Source organism: Chiloscyllium plagiosum, unplaced genomic scaffold, assembly GCF_037043375.1.
Source record: "Chiloscyllium plagiosum isolate Xiang-an unplaced genomic scaffold, Cpla_swu_hap1 HiC_scaffold_35, whole genome shotgun sequence".
NCBI lineage: Eukaryota > Metazoa > Chordata > Chondrichthyes > Orectolobiformes > Hemiscylliidae > Chiloscyllium > Chiloscyllium plagiosum.
Genome location: NW_028270173.1, coordinates 66,871,333 through 66,884,052, shown reverse-complemented (window position 1 = coordinate 66,884,052; position 12,720 = coordinate 66,871,333). Strand labels below are relative to the sequence as shown.

General features: G+C 44.0%; 1 long non-coding RNA gene across 1 annotated transcript in view; it reads left to right on the top strand.

The window, feature by feature from the left end:
• The window catches only part of LOC122541288 (uncharacterized), a 612,062-nt gene extending 600,480 nt beyond the window's left edge, over positions 1 to 11,582 (top strand). Inside the window, exon 6 of the long non-coding RNA XR_015753142.1 lies at positions 10,698 to 11,582. This is a non-coding gene — a long non-coding RNA (uncharacterized LOC122541288). The remainder of the gene's footprint in view (positions 1 to 10,697) is intronic.
• The last annotated feature ends 1,138 nt before the right edge of the window (positions 11,583 to 12,720 follow it).

Below are 12,720 nucleotides of genomic sequence, written 5' to 3'. Positions count from 1 at the left end.
GGATCTTCAGGCTGAACTCAGCTGGTATGGGTAACTCAGTCCTTGTTGTGGGCATCGCTCTCCATCACCAAGCAACCATCCAACTGAGAATCATGCAATGGGGATCACGGAGTAATTCCTGATAAAGGCTTATGCTCGAAATGTGGACTCTCCTGCTTCTCAGATGCTGCCTAACCAGCTGTACTTTACCAGCACCCGCATTTCGATTGAGAATCATACAATACTGGCAGGACACATGTAGGCTATTTGGCCCACCAAATCCACACAAACCCTTCGAACAGCATTTCACCCAGACCCATCCCCTCCCCACACTATCCCTGTAATCCTGCATTTCCCATGTCTCACCCGCCGAGCCTGCACATCCTTAGACAATGTCGGCAACAATGTTGAAGGTTGTCATACTTCTGAGTTTCCTAACAGTGACATATATTCTGTGTTGAAATAATTTATGTTGGTATTTCAGGGGGTGATTGCCGCCTTCTCACAGGATGGTGAAAGGAGAATAGAGGCGGCAATGGGCCATTTCTATTAAATTAGTGTTATTCTTTGAGACAGTGGCTGCTGATTCCTCCTTCTGGCTGACAGATGGAGCCGCTTTGCCTCGCCTCACAGGAATGGCCTGAGTCACCTCTTGCCTCTTCCAGCTTCCTTGTTGTCTGTCCTTCTTCATGGGTTGGACTTGAAGATGTCAGTGTTGGACTGGGGGTATGCAAAGTTAAAAATCACACAACACCAGGTTATAGTCCAACAGGTTTAATTGGAAGCCACTATTACCTGATGAAGGAGCAGCACTCCGAAAGCTAGTGTACTTCTAATTAAATCTGTTGGACTATAACCTGGTGATTTTTAAACTTCTCCATGGGGGCTGCCATCTTGGGGTGGCGTCATCGCGCAGCCCCTTGCGCCTTTGCATCACTCAGGTCATCGTGAGACTGTCAGAAATAACAAAATGAACAGGGACAGGAGCAAATTGTCCCAGAGACAAAAATCTTCTGCTTGTGTAGTGGTGCGGGGAGGCCAGCACTGTCTGAAGAGAGAGAGACAGAGACAGTGATATTGATTCATTGAATTAGTTAAATTAATTAAAAAGCAAATTTCACTCTAGGACAAGCTGTGCCCCATTGCAGGCAGAGGTGGGCACACACACAAAACACGTAGAGACACATCAACATGACCAAGAGCGTCGTATCACTTTATACACAAGAAAGATGGACAGAGACATTTCAAGTGATACAAATCCCAAAGTATTAACCCCATTGCAGAGAAAACGCAGACAAAGAGAGACTCTCAAACATAGAGACAAATATTAGTACAACGCTGATACATACTAACTCACACACACACGCATATAGACACAGATAATCAGAAAACTTAGACAGATTCACATAGACACAGACGCAGAAACACATGAATATACACACATACATATAGAAACACACACACACACAGGATCCCGTATGCAATAACTGACTCTTCCCTGAGTTTAACCATCTGGAACACAAATTATGTCAATCAGCTTTTACAGATGAGAAAGTGATGTCCCTCAGCCTATTGTCAGGGAAGAGGTGAATCTGTTGAAAACTCATGTTCATTTAGACAATTAACAGGCTTTTACAAAAGATCTACTACTGGGTGTCCATCTGTGAAATGGATTGATGATTATGGAGAGTAGTTGTGCTCTCTATAATTAGTAGAATACACTTACAGTACAGCTTGCTCAGCACCACAGCCACAAACATCCCTTGTCTCCATCACCGATGCTCAGGAGCAGCCGTGTGTACCATAGACAAGATACACTGCAGAAATTCACCAAGATTCCTTACACAACAGCTTCCAGATCTACGGCGCTATAGTCTAGACCGTCAGGTACAGCAGATACACAGGAGCATCATCAGTTGACAATTCCACAACAAACCATTCACCACCTTAGCTTGGAAAAACACCTCGGTTCCACAAATGCCATTGGTTGAATGTCCTGGAACTCCCTCCCTTGGTGCGTTCACCTGCACAAAATGGTTGCAACACTTAAAACGATAACGCATTGTCACCTTCACCATAGCAATTAAGTTTGAGCAATCGGTGGTGTCCCAGCCATCGGTGACCCAAATACATTAATGAATCATAAACAAAAGCTTCACTAATTGATAGTCTATCTGCTATTACACTGAGAATGAGCAAATATTGAGTCTACATTCTTGAACATTGAGAGGCAATTTCATTGGAGTGTATCAGGGTTGGTAGAGTAGATGCTGAGATAGCCGGGATTCTGGAGTCTGGAAAACAATGACACAACCTCAGGAGTTGCTGGAAAAGCTCCGCAGTACTGGCAGCATCTGAGAAATTAAATCAGAGTGAACATTTCTGGTTCGGTGATTGAAGAGTTTCATTCTGATTTCACTTCACACATGCTGCCAGTACTGCTGAGCTTTTCCAGTTAACTCAGTTTTTATTTCAGCCCCATTCAATTGGTCATGATCACGGTTAAGTTAAATGTGTTTGGGAATACTGAGAAGCTTGCTGTCAAAGCGATGATTACATAGTGGTGAACATAGCTTCCTTCCAAGCAGTTGACCCGGGATTGATTCCTGGCCATCTCAAGGTTGCAGCTTTAAGGCGACTTTCAAAGGAAAAATCTAAGGTGAGATTTATTGGTGATTTTTGCCGAAAAGTGCATAAATGTGTCAAATAGATCCATCAGATTGCTGCTTGCTCTTTCTTGTGATTATTCTGTGAAATTGCAATGTGGAACCAGGCAGCATTACTCAGCATCTCAGAAGCTTTGCGGAAAGCCTCCGTTTGGAGAAAGTGAGAACTACAGGTTCTGGAGATCAGAGTTCAGAGTGTGGTGCTGGAAAAGCACAACAGGTCCAAGAGCAGGAGAATCGACGTTTCAGACATAATTTCCTGAAAAAGGGCATGCTCTTCAGATGTTGCCTGACCTGTTGTGCCATCTCAGAAGCTTAATTCGCCGTTGCTTCCCATTCCTTATTTAAATGTTGATTGCAGCACCGGGATATGTTTTAGGTCAAAATGTGAGCTATTGCTCCCGTTGGGAACCTGAAACTGTGATAGAAGCTGCTGGAAACAAAGTGTAAACAAAAGAGAAAATGCTGGAAAATCTCAGCAGGTCTGGCAGCATCTGTAAGGAGAGAAAAGAGTTGACGTTACGAGTCTAACTGACCCTTTGTCAAAGCTGACAAAGCTGACCAGCTTTGTCAAAGCATCAGTTAGACTCGAAACGTCAGCTCTTTTCTCTCCTTACAGATGCTGCCATAGCTGCTGAGATTTTCCAGCATTTTCTCTTTTGGTTTCAGATTCCAGCATCCACAGTAATTTGCTTTATGGAAACAAAGTGGAACTGGTCAAGCTCAAAAATATCCAAACAATATTCTGTATTATGTACAATTTTGTTATATTTCTCAATCTGAATATATTACAAAGTAAGTGCTAGTGTACAGACCAGAATCGGTTTGTTCACATGAACTGATTCATTGACCCTGACGGACTCTGAACATTTCTGCAGAGTGGCTGCAGATCCCACCTGCGGCCAGTAGTGGTCAATAACCTGCAGAACAGTGACGTTTCCCGATCAGAGAGATGGGGACAACAGACAATCATCATTATTGCCCTGGTGTCGGACAGTGTGAGGGAGGGCTGACAATGTGTTGCTGGAAAAGCGCAGCAGGTCAGGCAGCATCCAAGGAACAGGAGAATCGACGTTTCGGACATAAGCCCTTCTTCAGTGTGAGGGAGGGATAGACAATCATTGTCGCCCTGGTGTTGGACAGTGTGAGGGAGAGAGATACAATAATTAACGGCCTGGTGTTGACAATATGAGGGAGGGAGAGACAATAATTATCGCCCTGCTGTTGGACAGTGTGAGGGAGAGGCAGACAATAATTATTGCCCTGGTGCTGGACAGTGTGAGGGAGGGAGAGACAATCATTGTCTCCCTGGTGTTGGACAGTGTGAGGGAGACAGATACAATCATTATCGCCCTGGTGTTGGACAGTGTGAGCGAGGGAGAGACAATAATTTTTGCCCTTGTGAGGGACAGTGTGAGCGAGGGAGAGACAATAATTTTTGCCCTTGTGATGGACAGTGTGAGGGAGGGAGAGGCAATAATTATCGCTCTGCTGTTGGAAAGTGTGAGGGAGGGGACAGGCTGTTGTTGCATTTCCAGGGGTGGGAAAAGTGTTTGGAGACGGTAGCAATGGCCATATGGGCAGTGACTGATTATTCCAGGAGAGTCAGAATATATTTGTTAAGAGTACAGTTCAGTTTAAACAAAACCCCTGTGGTCTGAGTGAGAGAGGGGAAAATATAAAATAAAATCGGTAACGGTCCCCGGCCTCACTTAACGGAAAGATGACCCACTGAGGGGGAAGGGTATTGGGCCCAAGAGGAAACTCTCCGCGCTCCCCCCCAGTCATTCAGGAACGGGACTCTGCCGACACAGTCCGCGGTCCCTCCGACGCTGCCCCTTTCTGGGTGGGACCGGCCGCTGCCGCCATTTTAGCTGCGGTCCCGGCCCACTCGGCTCCGCGTGCGGCAGGTGGCGGTTAACATCTTTCACTTCTGTTGTGGGCAAAGTCTTAGAGAGAATTGTAAGGGATAGGATTTATGAACATCTGGATAGGAATAATGTGATCAAGGATAGTCAGCATGGTTTTGTGAAGGGCAGGTCGTGCCTCACAAACCTTATTGAATTCTTTGAGAAGGTGACTAAGGAGATGGACGAGGGGAAAGCGGTAGATGTGGTGTATATGGATTTTAGTAAGGCGTTTGATAAGGTTCCCCATGGTAGACTACTGCACAAAATACGGAGGTATGGCATTGAGGGTGAGTTGGAGGTTTGGATTAGGAGTTGGCTATCTGGAAGAAGACAGAGGGTAGTAGTTGATGGCAAAGGTTCATCTTGGAGTGCCGTCATGAGCGGTGTTCCGCAAGGATCTGTTTTGGGACCATTGCTGTTTGTCATTTTTATAAATGACCTGGAGGAGGGGTGAGCAAGTTTGCGGATGATACGAAAGTCGGAGGAGTTGTAGACAGTGAGGAAGGATGTGGCAGGTTACAGCGGGATATAGATAAGCTGCAGAACTGGGCAAAAAGGTGGCAAATGGAGTTCAATGTAGCTAAGTGTGAGGTGATTCACTTTGGTAAGAGTAACAAAAAGATGGGGTACTGGGCTAATGATCGGATACTTGGTAGTGTGGATGAGCAGAGGGATCTTGGTGTCCATCTTTGAAAGTTGCCACCCAGGTAAATAGTGCGGTGAAGAAGGCATATGGCGTACTGGCTTTTATTGGTAGAGGAATTGAGTTCCGGAGTACTGAGGTCATGTTGCAGTTGTATAAGACTCTGGTGCGGCTGCATCTGGAGTATTGTGTGCAGTTTTGGTCGCCATACTTTAGGAAGGATGTGGAGGCACTGGAACGGGTGCATAGGAGGTTTACCAGGATGTTGCCTGGTATGGTAGAAAGATCGTATGAGGAAAGGCTGAGGCACTTTGGGTTGTTTTCATTGGAGAAAAGAAGGTTTAGGGGTGACTTGATAGAGGTGTACAAGATGATTAGGGTTTAGATAGGGTCGACAGTGAGAATCTTTTTCCACGTATGGAGTCAGCTATTACAAGGGGGCATAGCTTTAAATTAAGGGGGGGAGGGGGGAATAGGACAGATGTTAGGGGTAGGTTCTTTACTCAGCGAGTAGTGAGTTCATGGAATGCCCTGCCAGTAGCAGTAGCAGGTGGACTCTCCCTCATTATGGGCATTTAAGCGGGCATTGGATCGGCATATGGAGGATAGTGGGCTAGTGTAGGTTAGGTGGGCTTGGATCGGCGCAACATCGAGGTCCGAAGGGCCTGTACTGCGCTGTATTCTTCTATGTTCTATGTTTTATGTTCTACCATTTTAGCCTAAGGCCACGCCCCCTCAGGCCCCGCGCGCATGGAGATGGCTGTAAACAGCCGCCGTCATGCCCCACGTGACCGTTAGCAGTTGCTTCAGGAAAAAAAAACGTTTTAAAGAGAAACAACCCTTTCAGAGGAGAAAACAAAAACACAAAAGGTGCCGAATCCGGGTGTGGGTGAACACAATAATATGGATCAGAATAAAAACTCCTCACAGACAGAGAGTTGAAAGTGATGAAGGAATTGTATGTCAGAGCATCAAGTCCCAAAGCGCACTGTCCCGAAGGACGGCCGCCCCCGGACTTGAAACGTTGTCTCTGCTTTATCTCTCCCTGGGCAGATACTGCCAGATCTGAAACACAGTCAAAGATACTCGGTTGGGGTGCGTCCTCGTTAAGGATTCTCTGAAGGTTCAGTTGGAGAGTGGAGTACAACGTGGGAAAGTGTGTGAGGTTATGCACTGCGATTAGAAGAAGAAAGGTGGAGACTGTTTTGTAAATGGGTGAGAAATGGGTAAACTAGTGTTGCTTCTGCAACTGGAAAACAAATTACATAATTGCTTCTGCAAAGAGCTGAGCTAACTTGCATGATTGTATACTTGCTTCCACAAAGAGCTGAGCTGGCTAGCTTCTGCAAAGAGCTGAGGACTAATAAATAGCAGAGGAAAAGAACTAGCACATGAGGAATTGATAGAACAAATGCTGGGATCCCGTTCCTCCCGGGAGAAAAAGCGATAGTTCATATAAACGGACATCAGAAGTGGAAGGAATCGAAAGTAAGAGGAAATAACCTGGCCGATGAGGTAGCTTAAAAAGCAGCCCTCGATCCACAAGGAGCAGCGATATACTCCCTAGTCCAGATCTTCAGGGTGCCCCGTTATTTACTGCAAAGAAGGAAGAGAAACTGTGGGATATAAATGAATTAATGTTATTTCTGCAAGCATAAATTCTGATACAGAACAGGAATGAGAAAATACATATTCAGCAAAAAGAAAGGATATGTTAGCATGAGACGTGAATACAGAACAATGGTGGATATATGGGCAAACAGGAAAGCATCTGTTTCCCCTTTACACGGAGACACAGGAACAAACCCTAATCAAAGAGGTCAAAGTGGCCTCTGGATGGAAATAGATGCTGATAGAAGAAAAGATATGCCTAATCAATAATCTACAATAGACTGACGTCAAACACCCTTATGGGAGTCAGAGATAAGAGTTTGTCACGGACAAGACAGGATAAACAGAAGTTGTGGGATAAGTCTTAAGGAAATGAGTGACATAAGCGAAGCAGGGAACAGACAATGGAATAAGGAAAACATATGGGAAAAAACAGTATAAATTGCAAGGGTTTTTTGGGATATACTGTGCATTTTGTCATTGCCTTACCTGGTAATTAGACAAAGCACCCACCTATAGGTGTACAAATAAAACGGCTGATTCAGATATTTGTCTCGGACTGAAATTATTAAAGTGAGTGAGCTTTTGTTTCTCACAATTGGGGGCTCGTGTCCGGGATTTTCTTCCATCACCGGGGGGAGTGGCTGGCCTTGGACACTGGGAAGATGCGTCCCGTTCCCCATTGAGGAGCGGTCTCGTTTCCCGGTTTGGTCTGCTCCCTTGGGTGACTGATGTGAATCCTATAAGAGAGACATCTGAATCAGACAGTGATTGGAGCTCGATAGAAGATAAGGTGACAAAAGGAGCCAGGTAACTCTGTGCACAGACCAAGGTAAGAAAATTGACTTTTAAGTATTGCCTTGGTGGCCGGGATTGAGTTTTAGTAGTTAATAAGGGACTAACGAAGGAACTCACTATGGCTTGCGCTGTGCGTAAGGAAAAAGCCTCCGGGGAAACAAAGTAAGGAAACGGCAATGGAAATGGAGGCGGGGTCCCTTACAACATTCTTCCGGAAAGTCCTTTGGGCAGGATGTTGTGGAAATTGGCAAAATAATACTTGTACAAGGGAGAAAGATGATTAAATATTGTTGCTTTGTATGGACTAAGGACTCCATTCTTCGTCCCGCTGTCTTCTGGCCAAAGTACAGATCGGATGAAGACTGAGTTTGTGAATATCTGAGTTCATATGTCAATGTGCGAGAGAGAGAGACAATGTAAAGAGCTGTACAGCTGGTAGGAAGTTTAACCCTTTGTGATTTGGTTTGAGTGAACATTTGTTTGTTGGTGATTGAATGTTTGTGTTTTATTCCCTGGAGCTTGCGTTCCAGGATTGTTTTGAATCTGATTCTTAACATGATTTCTTTTAAGGTTAAGGATTCTATTGTGATTATGAAGAAAAAAAAGGAATGATAACTCCTGTTCTTTTTACAGATCATGACTGCCTTACTATCAGTTTCTAACTAATCTCTTTTATCTTTACATAACAGCGATTTATGGAGGACAGTTAAAGTTTCAGTTCAACATTAGATTGTAGTAAAAGCAAAATTCTATGGTTAATATCTGTGACCTTGGATTCAGCCATTGTTCGTGCATTAGAAGTTTTTTTTTAAAAAAACTTGAGTAGACAAATTCTTTTAAGGCAAGCTCTGATTATTTTACGACCTATAGTATTGTAATTGAGCAATGATTGGTCAGGACTATTTAAGAAAACTAATTTTGGATCTAAATTAAAGGACTAAAACTGGGTAATTACAGTGAATTGCAAAATTGGGAACTGTATGCATTTTGCATTTTAACTATTAAATACTGAAGAAATGAACGTAAATATATATAAATATATTTATAAATTAGGAACAGGCTTTGAAGGTTAGTCAAGCATGAATTGATGAATTGGTGTTTGAAGTTATGGGGAGCTAGAAATATTGCAATATTTCTTTAAAAAAAAGAAAAAGGGGGAAAACGTAATGACTTATCCCCTTCGGGAGGTACCCATAGGGGACAAAGAGATTGGGTTTGTAAGTGCCCCCCTCACCAGTGGGGAGGTCAGAACATTTAAAAAGGAAATGAGGTCCTGGTTGAGGATCCGGTGGGATTGTCTGAACAAATTGATCAATTTTTGGGGCCCAGTCTGTATACCTGGGCTGAATTAATGTCTATTTTGAATATACTATTTACTGGGGAGGAAAGGGGACTTATACGAGGAACTGCCATTAAAATATGGGACAGGGAACACCCGATTGGAGATGGGTATGCTGGACAGGGGGAGGTGAAGTTTCCCCTCAGAGACCCCAATGGGAAAACCAAAACCCGGAGCATAGAGAAGAAATGAGGGAATTGAAAGGCCTGATTCTAAAAGGAATAAGAGAGGCAGTTCCGAAGTCACAGAATTTGATTAAAGCCTTTGAAATTGGACAGGAGAAAGATGAGACTCCCTCAGCTTTCTTGCAAAGATTAAGGGACTCAATGCGAAAGTACTCTGGAATGAACCCTGAGGACCCAGTGGCACAGGGTCTTTTGAAAGTACATTTTGTGACAAGAGCATGGCCAGACATACAGAGAAAGATACAGAAGATAGAAGGATGGAGCGAAAAACCATTGGATGAATTGTTGAGAGAGGTACAGAAAGTGTTTGTAAAAAGGGAGGATGAGAGACAAAAACAGAAGGTGAAAATGATGGTAGCTACGGTTGATGGGGTAATTAAGGGGAGAATGGAACCAATAGTGAGCAACCGGAGCGGCAGGAGGCAGCATGTAGGACAGAGAGGAAGAGGAAGAGGGAGAGGACAAGGGGGAACATTTGATAGAGGGTTTGAGCGACAGGGGCAGAGATGGAAGTCGCTACAGGCAGGATGCTATTATTGTGGAAAGATAGGGCATTTTAAGCGGGAGTGTCCTGATCTACAAAGGGAAGAAAGGGCAATTCCGCTTATGAATTATGATGAAGAATAGGGTTGTCAGGGGTTCCTGCCCTCGGGGGCCCACCAGGAACCCTTGATAAACTTGAAGGTGGGACCCTGTAGGGAAGAGGTAGTCTTCCTAGTAGATACGGGGGCAGCACGGTCATCGCTAAATTTTAAACCAAAGAAAGTAGAAATGTTAACACGGTCAATTATTGTTTCTTTGTTTCAGGGGTAAAAGGGGAAGGATTTACTGTTCCAGTATTTGAACCTATGATGATAGAAGATCCTAAGGTAGGGTTACAGGGGAACTGCTGTATATCCCTGATATAGGAAGTAACTTACTGGGGAGAGACCTAATTATCCTTTTAGGACTGGAGATTGGAGTTCAGGAAAAAGAATTAGTTGTACAACTGGCAATGTTGACAGAGGATGCAGAGAGAGAGAGATAAACCCTATTGTATGGGCTAGAGAAGGGAATCGTGGAAAACTACAGATCCCTCCCCTTACAATAAATTTAAAACGAAAAGGAGACGTTATCTGTGAACGACAATATCCTATTTCCATAGAAGGTAAACGAGGACTGCAGCCAGTAATTGAGGGACTGATTAGAGATGGACTATTGGAACCATGTATGTCTCCTTATAATACCCCAATTCCATCAGTGCGGAAATCTGATGGAACTTATCGATTGATGCAGGATTTGAGAACATTAAATCGGATAGTACAGGTCAGGCACCCAGTGGTGCCAAACCCCTACACGTTATTAAGTAAGATCCCTCATGACCACAGATGGTTTAGTGTGATAGATTTAAAGGATGCCTTTTGGGTTTGTCCCTTAGCGGAGGAAAGATTTGGGACTATCCCCCTATGAAATCTTATTTGGATTACCTTATCTGGGAACGCAGGGGGAATTGCCAATTCCCGAAACTAAAGATTTGTTTTTAAAGAAGTATATACTGGGCTTGTCCTCCTCTTTATCTTTCCTCAGAAAACAGGGTCTATTGGCACAGACTCCGCCCCTTGAATTTGCTGTTCATCCCATCCGGCCAGGAGATTGGGTCTTAATAAAATCATGGACAGAGACTAAGCTGCAGCCAGACTGGGAAGGGCCGTATCAGGCTCTTTTGACTACCGAAACGGCAATAAGGACGCGGAAAAAGGCTGGACTCATTATACTCGGATCAAAGGGCCAGTGGACCCTCCAGTTGAGGAAGAAGTCTGGACAGCCGAATCAACGCAAGACCGGCTGAAACTCAGACTAAAGAGACTTTGAGTAATTGACTATACAGTGGCGACGCGAGTGCGGGATTATTTCTGTAAGATTGTATATTAAGCCTTTTTGTGTTTTAGCATAGTGATTAGAATATTGGGAATGCTTAGAGTTATGATGCTAGCCCTCTTCATATTAGGATTTTGTCAAATATCATTTTCATATGTATTATTAATGGTTCCTGAGTCTGATAATCCACAAGTAATAGACACTGATGTATGTAGCTTAGTAAATTGTGGGAATGTAGCTAATCAGAGACAATACCGCAACTCAGAGATACATCTTAAGTCCTATGGGGATGGCCTCGGGGATGGTACCTGGTATAATGGTCTTGTCACAATACACCGGGCCCCCTTCCGACCAGCACGCGATTGTCCCGATAAAAAAGTGTAACCCCATATATTTAACGATAAGGAAAACCACATGGCACGAAGCAGTTTTGGGAGGTGGCACTTATGAGGTACAATTAAATGAAACATTTGGGATTGAAATGAAAGCAAATGGGAAGGAGTTTGTGGGCTGTTGTTTTCGAATTAGCGTAGGACAGGGAAAACGGGTAGAATTACTGGGTAATGAGTTACAACCTTTCACCCCTCCTGATGATCCTAAAGTAGTAAAAATTATAGAGGTAAAGGATTTGAAATAGACCATCGAGATAGAGACTGGGTACGGGGATGCAAATGCCTGGGTTGAATGGTTAAAGTATACTGTAAAAAGTCTGAACAAAAGCAATTGCATGTGCCTCCGGTAGGCCAGTGGCCCAGGAGGTTTCCTTTCCGCTCGGGTGGAAGCGAGACAGGAAGGGCATGAAATGTATGATAGCCCTGTATCAGGATGAGACTGCATGGAATGATAGGAATTGTACCTCCCTATCTCTGATGTTCCCTCCCTTGGAGGAGAAAGATGCAAAAGTTCCCCCCACATTTTCCGCCGCAGTTGGAAATCACACGTCATGTGTGCACAGGCGAGGTACGAGTCGGTCGAGACATTTGGGGGAGCTGAAATTATGTACAGAGATTAAGAATGTTACCGAAACGGAGAAGGGAGGGAACTACTCAGCATTAAAGGTTCCCCGAACGGATCTGTGGTGGTACTGTGGAGGAAAAATATTGAGACCCACCCTACCTCCAGATTGGAAAGGGATATGCGCAATTGTACAATTGGCAATTCCATTTACCTTGGCATTTGAGAAGGAGAAGATAGTAAGCAAAAGGGGAAGGGGTAAGAGATTACTGTTAGATACTTCTTTTGATGACAGGATTTATCTTGATTCGGTAGGAGTTCCTAGGGGAGTACCTGATGAATTCAAGGCTCGTAACCAGATTGCAGCAGGCTTTGAGTCAGCTCTCTTTTGGTGGGTAACAATTAATAAAAATGTAGACTGGATAAATTACATTTTCTATAATCAACAGCGATTTATAAATTATACAAGAGAGGCGGTTAAAGGAATATCAGAACAGCTTGATGCGACGAGTAGGATGGCATGGGAAAACAGAATAGCCCTTGATATGATTTTAGCAGAGAAAGGGGGTGGTGGTTTCTATCCTTACTTCCCTGATAGTAGTAGTCGGGGTATTGGTGGCCATTGGCTGTTGTATCATACCCTGTATACGAGGGCTCACCCAGAGGCTGATTGAAACGGCCTTGATGAAACGAATGCCCCTGAGGGGAAATTTGACAGAGGAACTTTATCAACTAAATAATAAGGAGATGAGTGAGACTAAGATGGATGAAATCTCTG